The sequence below is a fragment of the Biomphalaria glabrata genome, chromosome 1 (genome assembly GCF_947242115.1).
Source record: "Biomphalaria glabrata chromosome 1, xgBioGlab47.1, whole genome shotgun sequence".
NCBI classification, from domain to species: Eukaryota; Metazoa; Mollusca; class Gastropoda; family Planorbidae; genus Biomphalaria; species Biomphalaria glabrata.
Window position 1 is genome coordinate 23,242,370 of NC_074711.1, and position 22,316 is coordinate 23,264,685.

The window sequence follows — 22,316 nt, forward strand, 5'->3', positions numbered from 1 at the left end:
GTGAATGAAGACCCACAACACGAGCGGTGCAACAGGTGTTTTATCTCCCAGTCTAGTCTAGCATATAAATAACAATGAACAGTACGTCACACGGGTGTCTAGCTAAACCACACACCGCAGAGGCTACCAACTAAGAAAAGAAATTAAACAAACAGCACAACACTACAAAACAGAAGCTTTTTTTTTTTTTAGGCCTAAATCGATTATGTTGGCCGGTGTATAAATAGGCCTTAGGTGTGGACACCACGTGGTTGTAACAGACCCCAAGTGAGAGACCGTTTGGTTCGGCCTTCAGAGATAGTACCGTTAGACTCTAGTATCCTAGAATAAATTAATTGAACGTAGCTCATCAACGTGGAAAAGATAATTGATGCTAACGAGAGGCCTCTTCACAAATAGATTAGTTTAACAAGGCCACAACAGTAGATCTAAAGCTGAGAGTTACGTGCAATGAAGTTGATTCCCAGAGACGTGCCTATGTGATGTGTTTTCTTGGTATCGAATTCGGTAAGTTAATTAGTTAGGCCTATATTTTGTTTAGCTAATGTGTAGCTAATGTTTTAGTTTAAAGTGGACTTCTCACAAGCCAAAAAATGCGGTGGAAAAGTTTGCCCCCCCCCCCCAACCTACCAGAGATCTATTTGACTTGTACAAGTCGGCTACTGATCTAAATTAACAGACTGGAAAGAGGGGGGGGGGGTACTTAAGTTCTTAACTGAACTCCACCCTTTGGTTTGACCTGACGACGCCAGTCTGGATTATTTCATTTCTACCAAAGTAAACATCTGCTTCAGTGACACTATAGCCTTGCGTTTTCTCAACATTAAATGGTATTACATTTGAAACAATGAGATAAAGAGACCAAAATAGGACTGAAGATGGAGATGACAAAACGTCCGGGACAAACAGAAGAATTAATTATCCAATCAAATACTAACACACAAACACGCATTGTAAAAGTAAGAGAAATTAAATATGAGTATCTTCAATTTAAGATACATAGTCAAAAAAAAAAGGAGGGGGGGGGGGGTTGCTTATCATAAGTTTTCGCCGTCACATAACATATGTTTGAAAGCTTATACAACATATGTTTGAATGGCACATATTACTATCAACTGTCATTGTCGACTTTGTTCTATTTTTTTTGTTTGTCTTTGATGGTAAAACATTTTTCTTCTATTCCCCGTGACTTGCAATAAGCATCTCTATCAAACACATCTGTTGTTTCTCCAGTCGGCTACACACTTGTTTTGAATTTATTATCAACACGTGGTCAGTGTGTTCCTCGAGACGTAGGTCAGCTCTAAATATAGAGCTCAATAAAAACGGTATCAGGAATGTCATGTGATACATCTGACGTTTTGCTTGCCGAGAGAGTGAACACAACAAAACATCTCATCTGATGTCACCGTAACCCTGTCCCAGTGCTGCCACGTGCTCACTTCTACAAAACACGATGTAGAGAGTCAAATGAATAACATCAAAGACCTTGAACGAGGCCAGAGTTGCGTGTTGATTTTCTCAACAAGTCTAAATAGTACAGACTATTATAGGAATAAATCAATTCAAAATGTCATTGACTTGCCCTAGACTTTCTCCCTTCTTAACTACTACTTTAGTAGATCTAGGAGACAGCAACTTCTCTGCTAGTGTTGTGATCATTAAGAAGTTTAAAAAACAATAATTTTTAACACAAATTCATTTTAAACTTACCAATGGTGCTGGGGGCTCTGGATGGTGGCAAGAATGATGAGATATTGACTTACTATTGGAATGAGCCTGTATTGTCTGTCTCTGTCAAACTTAAAGCAATAATGTACATTTACGCATAGATTAAAGCAGTGATGCTCAACCTAATTCGACCTGCGGGCCATTTTAACTTTCGAAACGCGTGTCGCGGGCCACATCAACAAAAATGTACGAAAAATGAAATCAAAATTCACCTGAAACTATTTGAAACTCAGGGCCGGTCCTAGAGATTGCGGGGCCCTATGCGAAACGGATAGCGCGGGGCCTATTCTGGGTTGTGAAAAGGATAATAAGTGAAAATTAAGATTTTGTATTAGAAAATAAATTCGTCTTTGCATTTTATTCATTCTTTACTAAGTACAAAACTACTGTCAAATTAGCTTTAAGAGCCATCTACAGTAGATGATAGTTTTTCAACAAAATGCAGATAAACATTCAGATCTGTCTTTTAAATTTACTATCGACCAGCAAAATATTGCTTTTGTTTTTTTTTAAAGATAGATTTAGAACTATATTTGTATGCCAGTGACTATTCAAGTAAATTAAGAATTAGAACTTCTTGTTTTGGTTACAATTCGCCTTATTATTACATTTTTATTAAATGAAAGCTGACAATGCCGTTTTTTTTTTCTTTATTGCTAGAAGGATTGGCCATTGGCGTTTTCCATATTGAATGACACCCAGAAATGACAACTTTGTCTGTTTTTAAAGAGATTTGCATCAGTTTTCAGAGATTTTAATAATTTCAGAAGATTTTCATGACTTTTTCGTATATTTTACAATTTTATGTGAATTCCAGAAATTTAAGTTAAAATTGTTTATTTTAATAATTTACATCTTGAATTCGCGCGGGGCCTATGAAAGTGCGGGGCCCACTTCGGCCTCATAGGTTGCAGTGGCCTAAGACCGGCCCTGTTGAAACTATTGGATCTAGTACTTATATTAAATAATGGGATAGTTAAAAATCAATCATTATTTATGAGTCTTAAAAATTAAAATGGTTACATTTCTCTACTTAAAATGTGAGCAACATTGTAGCTACTTTTACCACCAACTTATTTTCTTGTCTCTTTTCGGTAAATATTCTCATCGGTCCTCCAATCGTAGTTTAACCAATCTTTTAGACGCGGCTCAAACCAAGAAGGCCGCCATATTTGTTTTATAATGCCGCTGTATATGTTGTTGTTTTTGAAACAGCCAGACTTTCTTTACAAAACAAATATGTTGGCTTATTATCATGTTCCACAAAAAAAGATCCATTCACTTTTCCTATAGATTCCATATTCAGAGTTCCATTTCATAAACTCATAATCGCACACTCGTTAAAGGTCATGGTATCAATCCATCACAGAAAAAGTGAGGGCCCTAACGAAGGCAAAGATACATTTACAACTATTTTTAAGGGGGGAGGATTTTCTACTTTTTGTGCCGACGTTTCGGCGGGCCGGATGGAACTACAACGGTTCTGGCCCGCGGGCCGTACTTTGGGCATCACTGGATTAAAGGTTCCTTAGTTCTTTTCCAGCTATTTGTACTGGAGTAACGGGCAAGGGGGAGAAAGCGAGTAAAGGAGGAGTATCATCTCCCTGTCTCACAGATATCTTGTCTATAGATCACAGACCTATATATATATATATAGGTATGTGGCATATATCCTTCAAGCTCGAACATGTTTGTAAATTAGTAGATCTAGTCATTTTTTCCTTGGAAATGGTCATAGGCCATTATAACACATACCATGAGTTATATTTGTAATTTTGTACTGCAAACAAAGGTTAACTGCACATTACCTTTTGATAATAGATGAATTTTCTGCATAGTATAAGCTAGCGGTCTTTATATCGATATTTAGATAAATTGAAATGGTATAGTTTAAAAACTTGTAAATAAAGATAAACTTATTTGAAAAGAGAACAACATCTAACTTTACATTATCGCTACCGATTAAAAAAACAAGCAAACTTGCATCTGTATGATGTAGTTAGCACAAAAAAAAAAGATAGCCCCAAATGTGTGTGTTACGTGGCGCTGATTAATGCATGCATCTCTATGTCTATATACTGTCTTAAGTATGACTATTTAACAAAAATAATTATTGATCATTCTTAGTTAATTCTTTAAAATTGAAAAGACATGAGATTCACGAAATCACCTTTTCACAAAACTAGTAGCTTATTGTTCTACTGCATTCTTTCCCCTGTTCTGTATTTAGAATTAGATCGAAACACTAGAGTAAAGAACTAGGGGAGGGAAGTATTAGCTCCTTAAGTGTTAAGACGACATATCGTTTTTTTTAACCGTAAAGTGGCAGCAGATGTGCTCGGATATGTGTGTGTGTGTGTGCTCCCACTAAAGGATGACAGTAAATTACTGAAGCTGACGCGCTAGCTTTTGTTGCCACCATCAAGGTTAGGGGAGATACAACCCTTCACTCACACTGAGAGCTAGGGAATACATTTAGGACTCCCTGGTATCATCTAAATAATACAATACTAATTAACGTGTTTACATTAATCGTAGGGTAGGGAGAGCTTCTTCATGTCAAGGGGTGTAAAATAGTTTCGTTAAATAAAAACTCAAACAAAATGTAATTATAACAGGGCACCAATTACAAACGCGTGTTGATGGTTGAAGCTGTAAATAGTTCGGCTTCCGAACAAAGGATCTCGAGTTGAAATCCAAATGTAGACAATTTGGGATTTTTAGGATATACCATAGAGTCCACTCGACATTAGGTGGGGAAAGTTAGTCGTTGTGTTGGCTACATGACTCCTTCTGTAATCGTAAGCCATAAAAACAGATGAACTCTATATCATCTGTCCCATAGATCGAAAGGTCTGTAAAGGAATCTTCAATCAACTGCAGACCGAAAATGGAACTAATGTTAGATCTGAATGCCATATTGAGACCAAACATTTGAATTTCATCTTCAAGTCGTTTTATTTCCCTTGATTATCTTCTGAGATAGAACCTGACAGATTGTTTAGAAAACTAAATAGGAGCAAACAAGTAAACAACTGGACATCTTTAAAACAAAAGAGGAACGCTGGTTTACCACTTCGTCTTAGGGAGTAGAATAAAGTGTTTAAATAATGAATCCCCCCCCCCCCAACTCTACAAAAGGAAACCGAGACGTATGAAAATGGTTTTAGTGTGAAAAAAAAACAACTTTTCAAATAGATCTAGAGATTTGTTTGTAAACATCTACCAACTTCTCTGTTGTTGTTTTTTGTTTTAAAGTAGCTCTACAATACAGTGAAACCCAATAGCCTACATATAATGCCCTAGAGATCTATATCTAGAACTTAACATGAATTCTAGTTCAGGTGAAATATGCAAACGCCTCGAAACCTCCTCAGAAAACTCCGCAAGTATTCTAATTCAGGTGAAATATGCAAACACCTCGAAACCCCTATCTAGAACTCGACATGCATTCTCCTAGTTCACGTGAAATGAAAACGTGTCCTCCTCTATCAATGTAGAATTATTATACTCCGATTACAAGTGAGTTATCTCTACTTCCTCTCCCGTGTTTAGTTAAGGAGACATCTTGGTGACTTGTTTTAAAATATAACTGCTTGACAGTTCCATTTATAGAAACAGAAAACTAATATATCCGACGTTCGGTTTTGAATTTGTTGGCATTGACGCACGAGATGACCTAGTTAGGACACTCTAGGGTGGCAATGTGGGTTATTTCAATTTTGAAATGCTAATTGTGTCACATGATTAACGCAATACTTTCTCGAGTCTTATTATTTTTTAACACAACTTGCTTGTTGATCAACACACACACAGACATATATGTGTGTGCCAAATCTGTATGTCGTCAATAATCATTTCCATACACAAGTGCTACATATAATACAGACAACTGCTACCTATAATATAGACAAGTGTTACGTGTAATATAGCTTTAAATATGGAAACGATATTTGACTTTTAATATAGGCCTACCATATTTCCTTAACCGTAACTACAAAACGTCAGTAGCTAATTGAGCTGTAATCTGTGGTCCCTTTTAATTACTCTTGATCGATTTGGATACAAAAGCTAATTAACCAGCATCTATGCTCATAGCGTTTTTCATCTTGCAGTCTAATCACTGTGTGTTGTGGACAATCTAGTTGACTATATTACCTTCAGAATACAACAATACAAGAGCAAAAAATATTTCAATGGTCTTTTGTATTTGCTTCGAAACGCTGTGAATGTGTGTGTGTGTGTGTGTGTGAAACATGCACACCAATATCTTTCTTTATTAACCACAATTTCTTATTTGCTAGGAAATTATAAATTATGGCTTGAAAATTTCATAAAGCGGGAAGGGTTTGAACTCGTGACCACCATAACGACAGAGAATACCACACTTCCAGGCAGCCATTCGAGATAAAGCTTCAATTGTTTCTTAGAGAAAAAAATTGTCAAAGTGAAAAACACTTGACTGTGTGACGTACTACACAACTTGACAGTGTGACGTACTATACAACTAGCAGTGTTAGCATTCTGTCTAGCCGTGTTAGCATTCTGACCAACAGTGTTAGCATTCTGACTAACGGAACCTGTTTTAGCTCTGTACCCAATGTAATTATATTTTTTTGATTAGTGGCAGGCTAATGCTGTAGGTTCACGATCTTTACAAAACGGATCATTGGGCTAAGTTTTTTGACTTGAAATGTTTATTTTAAGTTTAGGTGGTTTGGGACTATTCACGAGAATGAATAACGAGTTAAACAAAAAAAAACTAGAATTTAAAATGATGAGATATGAATTTATTTTAATATCAACGCGATTAAACTAGTTAGCTGATAAGTTGAAGCTGAAATCAGTTGCTGGCTTGTTGAAACAGTTCATGCAGTGATCAAATCTACACTGTACTGTGCTCCATCTATCGACCAGTGATCTATCTACACGTGCATAGCTTCTCATACCGCTCACCCGTCAGCTATTGGGGGGGGGGGGCCCTTGCCATGTCCCTTCACAGACCCACCGTGTTTTGAACCAACATGTGCTCACGACAGGTGCTAAAACATCCTGGGTGACATATTTATTGAAACAAGGCAAACAAAGAATCGATACGTTCACGCGCCACCCTCTCCCACCCCTCCACTAACTCTTTCCACCATTTTGGGCTAAATGGGTGGGAAATGGTTTTGGCGAAAAGAAATTTGATTTTGTCCCAACCTGCTCTAGGTGAAGTACACACGTGGTCACGTGCCGTCACGTGTGTTCCTGTCTGCTTGTCTTCACAAATGCACATCAAACTCTCCGTGAGTACGTCTGCTAGATAGTTGTGAGCAGATGTATTAGAAAGTTGAAAGTGTACTTGAGTGCTAAACTTATTTCGAATGTGTTTTGTTTCCGTTCACCAATCAACTGCTTCACTTGTTTCGTCACTTGTTTGTATAGAGCACAAAGTCTTAGCATAGGAAGTCACAGGCTGTGCATATTGCTTTTAATTTTAAATAGACTGTCACTTATTTATATTCAATCAACATTCAGTCCTATTCATCTGGAAACTATTTTCTTGACCTTAGATAAACTCCCGTGTATGAGTGTATAGTTAATAATACTTTTTTTTTTCTTTAATGTGGGTTATTTGATGAAACTTAAATACATATATTCAAAGAACTTGTTCAAATCATGTAAAAACCTTTCCTTGAAGTTTATTTTTGTAGTGTCCAGCCAACTAAACTGACAGTTTCGAACATCTACCATCTTAGCTTAAATAACAATATTGATAAATAAGTAGACAAAGAATTTAGGCCTAATACAAAAGTCCAAAACACAAAAAAAGTCATTTAAAAATTATTTTTTCTATTAGTTTTGATAGAGATATATTTTAAAGTGTTTTTTTTTAATCTCTTAAAAATGTTTCATTAAAAATAAAACGACTAATTTTTTTTTTACTTTCTTTTACATACATTATATATAATTGTAAGATGTTGCTATCAAGTCTCAGAGCACTAAAGCCAATCGGATTTGAACTCATCTACCAAATGCTACTGAGCTCCCATCTTTGCGCACGTGGAAAATAAGATCGCGCTCATCTTTAGCCACTACGTTAAGAGCATCAGTAGCTTATGGAAGAGCAATTGTAAGGCAGCTTAACATGGCTGAACGAATTAGGTTCAGAGATCATCTAATTACCACGCTTGTCATCAATGTTTCAAGAGCCACACAGAATGCTAACAGAAAATGTTAGAAAAGTCAGTCCCGTGGATTCACCAAAGTCACAACTTATGTCTCAGCTTCAATCATAACGCCAGGTGACACGAGCAGTCCGCAACAAGACCTCAACAGGTGTTTTGTTCGTTCGGCTCGCGTTATTAAGGCGGTCATTCCAGCCAGATCTACACACAACACAGGCTTTGAGTATCGATTGGAATCTGAAATATTGCATCATCAAAACCAACAACAAACTTGTTAGTAATATGTAAGTAAGCTGAGATGTTAAATTCTTCATTTAATGTGATTTATTTTCATTCTAGTAACAGTATACCCCTGCTTAAGTTTAACAATAATGAAATAGTTACTTGCTTTCAGTTTTTTTCTATTTTCAGCAGCATCTTAAAGGTTAAAGAAGCAAAATTAAAAAAAAACTTTTTAAAAAGCAAAAGTTTATCTAAAGGTAAGAACTCCACACTTAAAACTATATCTCTCAATAATTTTGAAGTTCTGTCTCTTATTTGATATCAAACAAAATAATTACTAATTACTAATAATTAATTGACTAATTGGTAAATGTTTTAAATAATTTTTTGTTTGTTAGGTACAATAAATTATTGTTTTTAAAGTAGCAACTTAATCCAAGAATGAGTGTGTAAGAAATAACTTGTTAAGATTGTCAGTGGCAATTCTTTATGGTCTGCATGTTCTAGTTGCGATATTCATAATTAAAAATGATATGTAATTATACAATTAACATTTCATTTCTGCCTTGTCTCGATAAATAATAGATTCATCCAGAAAACAGCGAGCATTTAAAATTCTACTATGGAATAGAAATATTATCAATATCTTTTTTTTTTGTAACGAAAGGCACCTAAAAGCGAGTAAGTTTCATTTGTGTTTATTTCCCATTTAAATAGTTTTCTAGATCTCAATATATAATTTTGATAGTGAAGCATTGTATAATAAATTACGTCTGCGCTTTGAACTAAAAATATAAAACAACGATATTATAATAGAACCTAAAAAAACGAAATCTATTGTGTAAGTCGTGTTGTATTTAAGTAAAGGCTAACTTTGTTTCAAAGCACTGCGCATGTCTTTGGTACACATACACACACAAACTCACAATTGGTATTACACATAGACTATAATATGATTTACGCTACATGTAGAGTAGACGAAGATTCACCCTGAACTGATAAATCGTGGAGCGAAAAATGCTTTTTTTTTTTTTTTTAAAGGAAATTCGCTTGAGGATAAAATAAGACGTATTAGTTTACTTGTCTAGGAACGCTAAATCAGGTTTCTCTTATATTTTAAGAATATGCAGAAAAAATGCAGATTACAAATATGTAATTTGATTTCGTCGGAGATAAATAGTTTTTAAAATATATATTTTTAAGTTTTATTTCTTATTATCATATATTGTCATTGGAAATACATCATTTTGGTTTTAAGGCTTAATACTATCTCCCTTGAATTACTTGCCAACATTTTTCTGTTGCTGTTTTGTCTTTCTTTCTAGCAGCTATTAGATCTAATATTAAAATTAATTTAAAAAGGTTAACATAAGAACAAAAAACTCTCTTAACAAAATTTATTGAAAAAAAAAGAAGAAACAACTTCATTAATTTATTATTAACATTTTTTTTAGACATTCAGTTCAGTAAATACCCTTAAAAATTCATAAGTTGACAGCAAAAGGATAAAAATCAGGAAATTGGACGCTGTTCTGTTAAAAAGGTTACAACATCCTTTACAATTACAGGTGTAGATCAATAAGTGTGTTTCCACTTGTAATTAGCCTTTCAAGTTCGAACACATGTATTAGAAGGACCTAGACTCCTAGTAGATACATAATCACAACTTAAATGAAAATAATTGTTGGTTTTAACGTGAGCCTGTGATTGGCCTCGTTCTCGAGGAGAAAAGGAGATCGTCCTCGAGTCCGTATTGTGCTTTACTGCTACTGAGAAAGGATGCGACTACAACGCCCACCGTAGGCAGTGTACCTCGTGTTAATCTCCTGTTGAAGATCATCTGATATTGTCACGACTTTTAGATGACATTTGATTGTGCATGAGTGTGAGCTGCACAGTAATTAAAATATTTTCATTGACTTGAGTACTGTTTGCTATTCCACTTGTTGTCGCGTATGGTTACTAAATCAGTTCTGCAGTTATAATGGCACAACAAACATAGAGACTCAGAAATGGACGCCTGAATTAGCAGATGACATTTATTCGACATAATATATTAACATACTGGCAAATCCAGACATCAATAAATACAAGAAATTCTCCAATAATAATCCTATAATATATAAAGCACAATAAGCACATATGTGTTTATACTTGTTGCATTAAATCTTCATGCGTCTTCTCGTTTCAAAATCACGGTAACTACTTATTACCACTCACTGTATTACACATTCATACGCTTCAAGAATATGGCGACTACTGCTGCTCTAACCAACCATGTGGTTAACTCCCAGAATTCTCGAAAATTTTTCACTTTCACGTGAAACACAACAAAAAGTTATACTTTGTGATTTTCAGTAATTTATGTCACTAACAATGATTTGACAGACATAGATCTAGATTCTATTTCTGTTACTTTCCACAAAGATGTTGTGCTTATCTTCATCCGATCCGAAAGAATGGCTATTAGCAAATAAAAAAAAATATTTTTCATCTTTCTTCGAACCCTCTATAGCTGTCTCGCGGACCCCTGTCTTTTAATGTTACCATGTCTGAATCAGTATTACCAAACTACAATTTTATATACTCTGATTTGATTTATAAAGGCTTTTAACCTGGATTTTTGGTCGAAGGGTGGGGATTGAGGCGGTATATATATATATATATATATTTAAATCTGTCATTCATTAGCTATTAAGAGCAAAGTTATCGCTCTTACACAAAGTCATCGCGAAGATGATCATTCAGGTGACAAGTGTTATAAAGAAAACTTCTTAGCTGTGGTAGGCCTATATTTGATTTCCAACTGATCGACTGCTTGATAAAAAAAATACAAACTGCTTACATCTGGCATGTCAAACACGGCGTTCGGGGGCCGCATGCGGCCCGCGACCACCTTGCATGCGGCCCGCTTGGCCACCTAAAAAATTATCAAAATAATGCTTAACTATTTCGCTGGAAAATAAAAGATGACAAGCTACTTAAAAAGAAATAGAAAAATAGTATTTGTTAAACTGAACAACGAGATTGAGTCTGTAGTGAAAGCCATCTACATTTTTCAAACTTTATTGCAAGCCAAAGCAAATCATTTAGCGAAAGGGATTTCATGAAGGAGTGTATCGTTAAAGCTGTCGAAGTAATTTGTCCAGAAAAGGTGAAAGAATTCAAAGAAATAGCGTTAACTAGGAACACTGTTGCAGATATAGTAAATGACATGTCAATCAGCTCGCGTGAACAATTCAAGAACAAAATAGATTTTGAATTATTTGTATTGGCTCTCGATGAGTCGACTGATGAAACGGGTGTAGCACAGTTGACTATATTCATAAGGGCCTGTGACAGGAATTTTGAGATACATGAGGAGCTACTTGTTCTATGCATAACGCCACAACAAGCGATGGTGTTTTTGAGAAATAACAGGAGGTGATATTGCAGTACAATTTACCTTTTGGTAAAGCTAGCTAGTCTAACAACGGATGGCGCACTAACCATATTGAAATGGTTTCAATGCAAAGCTACTTGCAAAAATAAGAGAGACTAATGCCAATTTTAAATTTGCTCATTTTCAGTGCACCATTCAACGCACAAAGCAATTACAACTCTAACATGTCATAAGACTGGTTTCAGTCACTATCAAGTTTACTCGTGCCCAATGGCTTAAATCATCGCCAATTTTCAATGTTTCTGAATGATATTGGACACGAATTTAGCTGGCTCTCTTGTCAAAAAGAATTGAAGAGATTTGTTGTACTGCATGAAGAAATTGTATTGTTTCTGAACATGAAAGGTGAACCTGATGAATATTTCCAAACTGACGAATGTGTTCAGGATTTGACATTTGCAGTCGATCCCACTGGTCACCTGCAAGACTTGAATTTGAAACTTCAAAGTAAAGACTAAATTGTCACAACTGCGTGTGATCATGTGAAGTGCTTTCAGGCAAAATTGCGACTGTGGATAAACCAAATATGAAGAGAAAATCTTGTTCACTTCTCAACGTGTCAGGAACTAAAAAGATTAAATACGACTACAACATTTGGTAAATATGTCTTACACCTGGAAACATTAGTAAATGCTTCCACTGGCCGTTTTCATGACTTCGTTTCATACGAGAATTTTCGTTGTTTTTATCTCCATTTTCATTTGCTTCTGAAAATGCTGCCGGTAATGTGCAACTAGAGCTGATAGAATAGCAGTTAGATTCTTTGTTGAAACCGAAGTATAAAGAAGTGGCTGCGCCAAAATTTAGTTATTTACGTTGAATTGTGGAAATTTGCTGCCCGAATTCTAGCTATTTTTGCAAGCACTGATCTCTGTAAACAGTTCTTTTCTATAATGAAAGCTAGAAAACACCTCACCGTTCGAGATTATTGGATCAAAATTTGTCAGTGATGATAGTATCAGTGGCAAACAAACTTCCACCCGAAATTAATAAACTTGTATCCCAGAAAGATGTCAAGCATCAGGACAAAGAAAAAAATGCGCAATCATAGCAATTTTTAATTACCAAATTGTACTAAGAATGTAGCTAGCTAAGGGACAAGTATACCATTAATTATTGTATTCTATTGTATTGTTTCTAATTTACATAAAACGATTAAGCTGATTTGCAACTGATTTTTGGCTGCGGCCATAGTAAGTTTTGTATGCGGCCCATACACCTTAACGAGTTTGACATGCCTGGCTTACATCATCCAAAGCGAGGTCATAAACCTGTAGGGCAGGACAGTTGTTGACATCACTCAAGATTCCAGACATTAATTAGATTTGCATCAATTTTAACGAGGTACCCCATGGCTCCTCTTTCTGTCTCCAAAGACACTGGACTCTTCCAGATGAATTAGCGGGGTATTGGTCTCTTCGCCTTCAATCGAATTTGTTTGTTGGATCCTACAAAGTGGTCTAAAATCCATGGGATTTACATATTTTATTGTTCTTAAGGTGTTAACAGTGTTTTCCAAAGGAAAAAAAAAAGCTTCTGGGAGACAATAGACAACGTGGCCTCTACATTGCTCTGCGTGTTGTCAACTTGAAACTTGTGAGTACATCATAAAAAGTAACAAAAAAAATGTGGGAAACTCATCGGCAAAATGTGTATAAATGGAGAACACATAGAGGCTTTGAAGGAGTTTGCGAAATGACTTAGAAAGCGTGAAAATTGAGGCTTTAGAGTCGCTTGCTCATGTAATGTCAATACCAGGCGCGGTCTGGCTATATAGGCATTCGGGCAAATGCTCCGAGGGCCGGTACCCAAATGAGCAGGTAGGGCCACCGAAAAGGCCGCATGGATGCCACTATGGCACGTAACATACTTTTTTAAATAAAGATTTAGAGTTCAGTGTATGCATGCATATCGATACATAATCATTAACATTATGTATTTGTGTAAAGGTAGGCCTAGAATTAGATGCAGGGGAGAGGCCTGCACTATGAACCTTGATCAAATATAGACCACTACGATTTTAGGGAAGCTACACTATATTGCCAAAAAATAAATATTTAATATGTAGCAGTGACTGCCCTTACTTGGTTTGCATACATCAGTACACAGAAAATGAAAGTACCATAGACTTATCTAATATATAAGTATTGGAAAGTCATTTTATGAGCTGCGTGATTTTCTGTTTTCGCACATTTTTTTTCTTAAATTTCTTCCTCGTCTTGTATGAAGAAGCAGACTTACACAAGAAGACTCAACTAAATGTGTTCATGTCTTAGGACCACTAATGACTTTGGGAAAGAATTTTGTACAGTAATCGTGTTATTCACTTTTTTATTGACACCTTTTTGATAAGCCTATCAATTTTCTAATATGGACCACTTGAAAATTTTAATATGAATCAGCGGTGAGCGGTCTCTATAAGATTCTCTGCAATATCAGTGGTACCTATTAGATTCCATATACCGGGTATATCTATTCTGTATTATCCATCCATCCATCTATCCATCCATCCATCCATCTATCTATCTATCTATCTATCTATCTATCTATCTATCTATCTATCTATCTATCTATCTATCTATCTATCTATCTATCTATCTATCTATCTATCTATCTATCTATAGGTCTACATATAGCTCCTCCTTCGTTGTCGATGATGAGCACATTCCTAATTTCCTATGAACTCAAAGATGACTATAAAGTGTTGAATCCTCCCATTAAAAGCCAGCCTCATACATGGCATGGTAAGTTGGGTCTACTGTAGATAGGCCTAGTGCTTCTGTCAGCCTCTATGTTTGCTTTGCGTTCCTGGTCGCTCTCCTTGTCTTACATCTTCAGACTGGCACCGAGACCATTCAGTACAGAAGGCTTGAACACTGACCTGCAACGTCGCTACCTGTGGACAGTTTACTGCAGCGGTCCTAAAACTTTTAAGCTCGGCGACCTTTTTTTACAATTCTCCACTCGGCGGTGACCCCACCCCACCCCAAACGCAAAACTATTTTCATTCATAAGCATTGTAACTGTTATAAAATGGAAATTTCCTATAAGTATCTGTTGTGCATTGCCAAAACCTAATGTTCCAATAATGAAACCGTTCCAAATGAAGCTCTTCAAATAGATACATTTCCTTATCATTAAATCATGGAACTATACTAATGGAACAACAGCTCCTAGTTTTTACTAGGGGAGTGCCGTCGCGCATCATTTTCACGCATGGTGCAATATGGAGAAATTCAGGAGGATGCAAAAGAAGAAATTTACTCCTCCAGTCACTTGGACTGACCTTCAATGAGAGTAAAACTTTCCCACGCTTTATTTTATTAGATCTCTAAAAACTTCATCCATTTTCTCACAATGTTTTGTGATTTATAAAATTTTCCTGAATAAGGGATCGTCACAAAAGTTATTTTTTTAAGGCCACCCCATTAAAATAGCTGTTTTCAGTACTTTCACATTTGGGTATTTTACACAAAATCTGGATTTTTTTTTATGTACATGAAATCATTATCATCTGTCCCGCGTAACTAAATCCTCCACTTTTCCCGGTCACCAATGTTCTTAACAAGAGAGAGAGGCTGTTCCATTATTTGCGTAGTCCAGCCAGCTTTTCTTCTGACAAACCTTTTTTCGTTTATTCTCTTAATGGATATTTTTTTTTAAGTTAGTCTTACAAAATACAATTCCAAACCAACTCATGCAGTTATCGTCTTTTCACAGTATTGAGGAGTCATCCTTTTTGCCAGCCAGAGTGTTAATTGGCAAAAGTAAAAAGTTCATTATTTTAATTTTTTTATTAAATATTCACAACTATATCTTTTATATAATAATATATTTTTTTAAATAATAATATCTTTTATATAGACATGCTTTAATAGATCTAATAAATGATTAACGCTGCCCTACCAATATGGGTATATTAATACTTAAATCTGGGTATTTTAATTTAAAATGCGCATTTTTAAAAAACCGAACTTATCTATAGATCTCTTATATCTAGAATAATCTAGATCTACAACACCCAGACTTAGACTATGGTTCTAGATCTATTTAAAGATATTTTTTTAAAAATAACTCAATAGATCTAATAAAGTCATGATTTCCACTCTATTTTCTCTAGATCTAGACCATACATGAGATCAATATGAATGTTTATAGATAGATCTAGTCTACGTCTAGAACTCTAGATAGTAGATCTATCGATCATCTATGTCTATACTATAGTGTCTATAGACTGTATTATAATTATACTTATACTGTAACTGTATTCGTGTATAGTGACGGTAATTATAGTCACTATAATCAATAGTGTATTGCCTGTAGATCTAGTACCTGTACTAATATTAGTAGATGTAGATCTATAATAATAATACTTTTTAATAGTAGAAAGTAGATTTATAATCTATCAATTCTATCTAATCTAGACTAGATCTAAATCTAGACTTCACTTTCACATCACATGATTATTGATACAGACACTGAATGAAACGAATGCAGTGATTATATTATAGTTTATACTGATTATACTTATAGCTCTACCAGTTGATTATCATCATCATCATAGATAATAATCTAGACTAGTATTCTAGATCTATAAATAATTATAGTCACCGTGATAGTGCCCTTTTTAGTCAATGTAGTCAAGTCAAGATAGTGGAACGTAAACTCGAAGGTTTAATACAATACAGTATAAGTAGAGTCTATGAGTTAGTATAAGATCTAATTATTTTGTTTCTTTGTATGTCAATGTCTCTATTAAAATAATTAATATCATCAGCCATATCATTTTAAATATTAAAATAGTAGACATAGATTTCTGTAGCTGATTTGAGAGGCCCAACGAGGCAAGAGTCTATTACTATTAGTACTCTGTCTCTTGATCTATCTAGTAGGCCTACTTAGCTAGTGCATTAGCCTTAGCCATAGTGTAGTCAAATCTTGACAACTAGTCTTCTAGATCTAAGCTTCTAGAATAATTAGATCTAGATCCAGTTTAGATTTAGAATATAAAAGTATTTTACTAGCTAAAATACTAAATCTACTGATCTAAATTCTAGATAGATATACAATATATAGATCCAGTTTAGATTTGGAATATAAAAATATTTACTAGCTAGAATTCTAAATCTACTGATCTATACTTAATATTTTAGATATATTATATGACATCTACAAAAATTATTATAAAGATATAATTATAGAATCTAGACTAGTTATTTATGTACATAAAATATATAAATAAAAGATAAAATTTATGCAGGCCTAGATCCCATAAATTTATAATTGATCCAGATCTATCAGTAAAAGTTACCTTCGATGGGAAGTTTTACCCAATCTAATCTATACAAGACAATTTATAATCCATGCCTCGCCTACACCCCATACATTAAATAATAGTTCCCATTCCATGCCATGCCCAGACCCATGAGTTCATGAAATAATAAATGATGTGGTGTCAAGTTGGATCTATCCCCTGAAATTCAGCACTTTAATATAAAACTCACATATCTAGTCAATTATTTGCTATGACACTCTGATCAACTTGGACTTGTGTGATACATATATGTTTCTTATCAGATTTAATTAATGAAGTTTTGGTGCATTTTAAGGCTACAAAAGTATCATCAGGTGCATTCTAACCATTGGTATTTTTCCTGGCAACATTTCTATTCTAGTCTGTGATAAATTATAAATTTAAAAAAATGTTTGTAATTATGTTTCAATTATTAACAAGTAGAACCATGCCAACCAGTTCTGATGATGTACCAGAATGGCTCAAGGATCATACTTATACTATTTCTACTCTCTGGGCAGACATTAATAATATTGGCATCCATTCAATATTTATTGTAAGTACTACTATACAATTTTTATTTTAGTTATCTAAAAGATGTTTTATGAAGTGTGATTTTCATGGTCAAGCAACATCCAAATATCGGGGATGGAATTTAACATTTTTCTCTAGTTTTTTTTTTATAACACTCTTAAGCAAATTCATCTTTCATGAATGCCTAATATACTTGGCTGTTGTGCAGGCCATTCCTTTACAATAAACTGTTAGATGAAATTAGGCAAAATTATGTCTGATAATTTGTATGTTTGATACAACAATGTATTCAATTTAATAATATTATTTTTTTATTTTAATGTTTTCAAAAGAAATTAGCCATTATGCCTAATTGTATAATTACAGTTATGTTTGGAAATGCAAGAAAAGGGCATGCATTCCTGACAAGTCAATGATTGGTTGCACCTCTTAAAGGTAAGGTACTGCAATTTTTCCCTATGCACTTTTCTCATAAGCTGAAGTACTTGTATTTTTGAAAAACTAGTTTTCCATGAAAATGTAAATCATAATATATGTTATAGTTGCTTTTAGATGAGTGCAATGTCCATCAAATTAACTGAATATCTGCCTTCACCTTTAGTAATAATTCATAACTATTAAGGTCAGGGCCATGTCTACACATTAACACAGTAGCTCCTTTTAGGTACAGACTATTTTTAGAATAGCAAAATTATATAATTATACTTAATAACATATATATGTTTAGCATGGTCAACACATATGTCACACATATTTTTTTTTTTTTTTAAATCCTTTTATTTATTTTTATAACTAGATAACTTTCTGTTATGAGAAAAGATGAGATTCTTGGACTCCTGCATAGCACCACCAGAAAGGAAAATCCCATCATGTTGCAAAATAAAAGTCTTGGACCAATTTTAATTTAAGATATATATATTATACTGTAAGCTCTATACATATTTATGTATATCCTGTCATTCAGCCAACAGGTTTGGATTTAGTATTTCTTTAAATCTGTTTGATATTGTACTTGAAAACTATTAATCTGAGCCCCATTAAAACAATAGGGAGTGCAGTGAATGAGTGGTAAAGCACTTGGCTTCTGAACTGAGGGTTCCTGGGTTCGATTAAGACTGGGATTTTCAATTTCAGAATTCAAAAGGCTAGGGATACATGGCAATAGTAAGGAATAAGTAAAGGCAGTTTGGGGATCCATGGCTGAATGGTTAAATCATGGGTTTGAATCTCTGTGAAGACTCAGATTTAAATTTTTTAGATTTTTGGGTGCCCCTGAGTCCACCTAACTCTAATGGGTAGCTGACTTTCGTTTTGGTTGGTTGTTGTGCTGGCCACATGATGCACTGGCCAAAGAATCAAATGACCTTAACATCATCTGCCCTATAGATTGTGAGGTCTGAAATGGGATTTTTTTTCAAAAGGTGGTTGGTTGTTGTGCTGGGTACATGACACCCTCGCTAACCATGGGGCACAGAAACTGATAAACTTTATATCATCTGCCCCATAGATTGCAAGATATGTAAGGGAAATTTTACTTTTTTAAAATTAAAATAAGAATCTAACAAAAGTAAACATATAAAATATGGTGCATTCTCCTTAAAACTAAAACCTGGTGCGAAGGTTTAAAATGTTGGCAAAAAAAAAGCAACATCATATATTCTTAATTCCCTTTGCAAAACTTACTGAGAAGAACATGCATGTTGTTCCCTTATACATTTCTTGACAGAGAAAATCTTGTTTATATTAGATTTGCATTAAGCAAGTTAGGAAAAAAATTATAATCATTATTTCAAATGGTTGTATCTAAAACCTTATGAATCATTTTTCAGTTTTAAGTATATTGAGATGAATGGATAATCATGAAATTATTAAATAATTGCTGCTATCATTCCATTGACTAAAGAACCATAATTATTTTTTTTTTAAATTCATTTCAAAATGATTTTTTTCAAGCATAGAGTTCACATAGATCTTGAGTGAAATTTTTTTTTTTATTTGACTAATGCTTCAATTTTATTGTATTATATTAGTTTTTAATTTTTATTACCCAGAATATTTAAAAAATGAGTACACTATTTTCATGTAATAATGTAACTTGTTATTCACACAATGCTCAAAATACGCTATAATCTTTAGGCCATACAGATTTGTATAAATTAACTTGTTTAAATACATTGTATATATTGTATATATATTATATATTGTTTGGATAAGAATAAAGTTTTTCTGTAGACAATTATTGTTCAAGATTTGTTGATGCTCCTGCTTAATCAATTATATATACAGGTCATTAGTTTTAACACGTTGGATAATAAATGACAGTACAAGTTAGTGAATGAAAATTTGTCATTATTTTAGCTGCTTTAGGCCTACATCAATGTGAGGTACCAGTACTTTGATTGTGTCATATAACAATTTAAAGCAACATTTTGAAATGAATAGTCTGTAGAATTGACAGTAAATACATTTAAGTGATGGGCTGTGATCTGCATGAATTGAGAGCTGATCATGTATTGAATTTGTGTTTTTGATCTTTACTTCAAGTAAATGTTAATGAGCAATTAATTTTTAATGAATAAATAATTTAAAAATAAATACAAAAGAACCATAAACATCTACTTTAGTTTAATAAATTTTTTTTCATCAGAACAGAATTTCCAACTTTGCATTCTTAAAATAAAATATAATTTATTTAGAGTAGAGTCAGAACACAAAATCATAGTTTTAAAATATTAAGTAAATTAAGCTAAGCTGTGATCTCTTATAAACATTTGTATATAGACTATACACAATTTAATTATTATTTTTCATCAAATTGCAGGAACTAGTACATGTACTTATGCCTATTTGACAATAAAAAACCTTAGTCAATGAAATAGTAATACTAGTAAATGAGATAAAAGTAAACTAAATATCATCAATGCTATTGAAGCCACACTTGTTTTTTTTTAAATCTTGTTTGGTGGACTGCAATCAAAGTTGCTATTAATTTTACTGATCGTCTTAGCTGAAATGCCAGTGTCGTCTCTTTGAAACCTAAGCTTATTTTCTTGGTAACTGTAAGTCCAGATATTTGGAGTTTCATTTTAAGCACCTATACTTTCCGAAATGGCATTCCGATAGGCAAAACCATTTGCCTAACATGTCATATGCACGTTAAGAGGTACCACAGAAATGATTTAAAGTCAAGCTTAGGCGCCAACTTACTTTAACTGACATAGAATAAGAGAGCACCTGGTTGCATACAGCTTCAGAACGAGACAGCTGGAGGTCACTTACAAAGGTGTGGTATACACCAATGAAAATTAATTGCAGAGGGTAGACGGCAAAAAACAACAACTGATTCTGCCACAGGTGGACAATGGTTATGCCTGTGCTCAGTGTGGCATAATATGTAGGTCACAGCTGGGGCTGAGTAGCCTCTGGAAACATAGCATTCCTCATAAGTCTTAGGAATCAAAGACAAGCCTATCATTTTTGTAGCATAGTTTGTAGCTTCTGTAAATGCATGAAATGCCGTCACAAATGACAAGTCCTCTGTGAGTTTGATGGATTATAAACATCTTACTTCTTTGCCTTATATTAAATGGTCCTTCTCTCTGTTCCACCTGGTACTTGCGTTTATCTAAATATCATTGATATATCGTAACATGTCATCAAAATAAAAGCTAGAATCTCTGCAACTCGTGTACAAGTCAGAAGTCATCAATAACACTTGCCATTTAAAAAATAACAATTTAGATTAGTCAAATTAGTGACTGATTATTCGATTCATTTAGGCCTATAAATTTTTTATTTGAATATATAATGATCCTTTACACTTTGTGACTTTACTAGTATACTTTGGAGTAGACTTGTTGAGCTAAAGTCGGAAGTACACATTGAGTTTTACTGTGATCTACTAGATTACTAGATCTAGATCTATCCCTATATATATTATATTAAATAGAAGTAGAGTCGAGAGAGTATCTCATCAATACTGACAATAGTATCTGTCATATCGTGATCAGTAGGCGGCTGCAGGTTTATAGATCTATTCCATGACAAAAACCCTGGCTAGATTTAGATCTACTGGTCTAGACATCTAGATCTAACTAGAATTAAACTAGAAAACTGAATTAGAGAAGTAGCTTTCTGGATCTAGAACCAGAATCTATATTATTAATATTAGATCTAGTTGCGTCGAACGCTTAATTTTTGGTTGTTGTTTTTAATAAATGCACATAAAATACATTGTATTTTGGCAATAAAAATACCCAGTTGGTAGTCAAGTAATTCTAATAATTAATTAATGAATGACTATCAGTATTTGTTTTAGATCTATCAGATTCATATGACTATGACTTATTTCTTATTATTTATACTTATTTTGTATCATTCGTCCAAGAAAATCTAGCTCTAGATCTATTTCATTTTAGATTAGGCTATAGATATAGTTTTTTTTTTGGTCATTTTATTTAGGCTACAATATTACCGAGATGAACTTTTTCTTTGTTTCCCACGAGACGTGTATGCCTATAGCCTAGTCCTTTCGATAATAATAATTAAAAAAACGATTAGAAATGCGTAGCTTGGAGTGTCAAAACTGTATTAGGCCTCCTATTTTTATTTTTATTTCGTGCAATTTAGTATATCGTAACAAATACGCATTTAGAGGAACGGTAGACGGGTCTTCATCCAGATTTAGTGTAAATAAACCAAACACAGAAACACTGAAAGATTGTATTTTCGGAATTTAGATTCTATTTTTTTGAAAAAATGTGGCATTTTATAGGGTGGTCGAAAAAACTAACTTTTGTGACGATCTCTTATTCGGGGAAATTTGATCTATTATATCAGATAGTCAGAAAATGGATGAAGTTTTTACACATCTAATCAAATAGAGCGTACGAAAGTTTTACACCCAATGCAAGGGACTGACGGA

General features: G+C 34.0%; 2 long non-coding RNA genes across 2 annotated transcripts in view; both read left to right on the forward strand.

Annotated features, from left to right (window-relative positions):
- Positions 1 to 22,316, forward strand: part of LOC129926256 (uncharacterized) — a 27,012-nt gene continuing 4,696 nt past the window's right edge. Inside the window, exons 1-2 of the long non-coding RNA XR_008777889.1 lie at positions 1 to 507; positions 8,313 to 8,380. This is a non-coding gene — a long non-coding RNA (uncharacterized LOC129926256). The remainder of the gene's footprint in view (positions 508 to 8,312; positions 8,381 to 22,316) is intronic.
- Positions 15,523 to 19,501, forward strand: LOC129926254 (uncharacterized). The gene is made up of 3 exons (XR_008777887.1): positions 15,523 to 17,414; positions 17,759 to 17,827; positions 18,189 to 19,501. It is a non-coding gene; the product is annotated as an uncharacterized LOC129926254 (long non-coding RNA).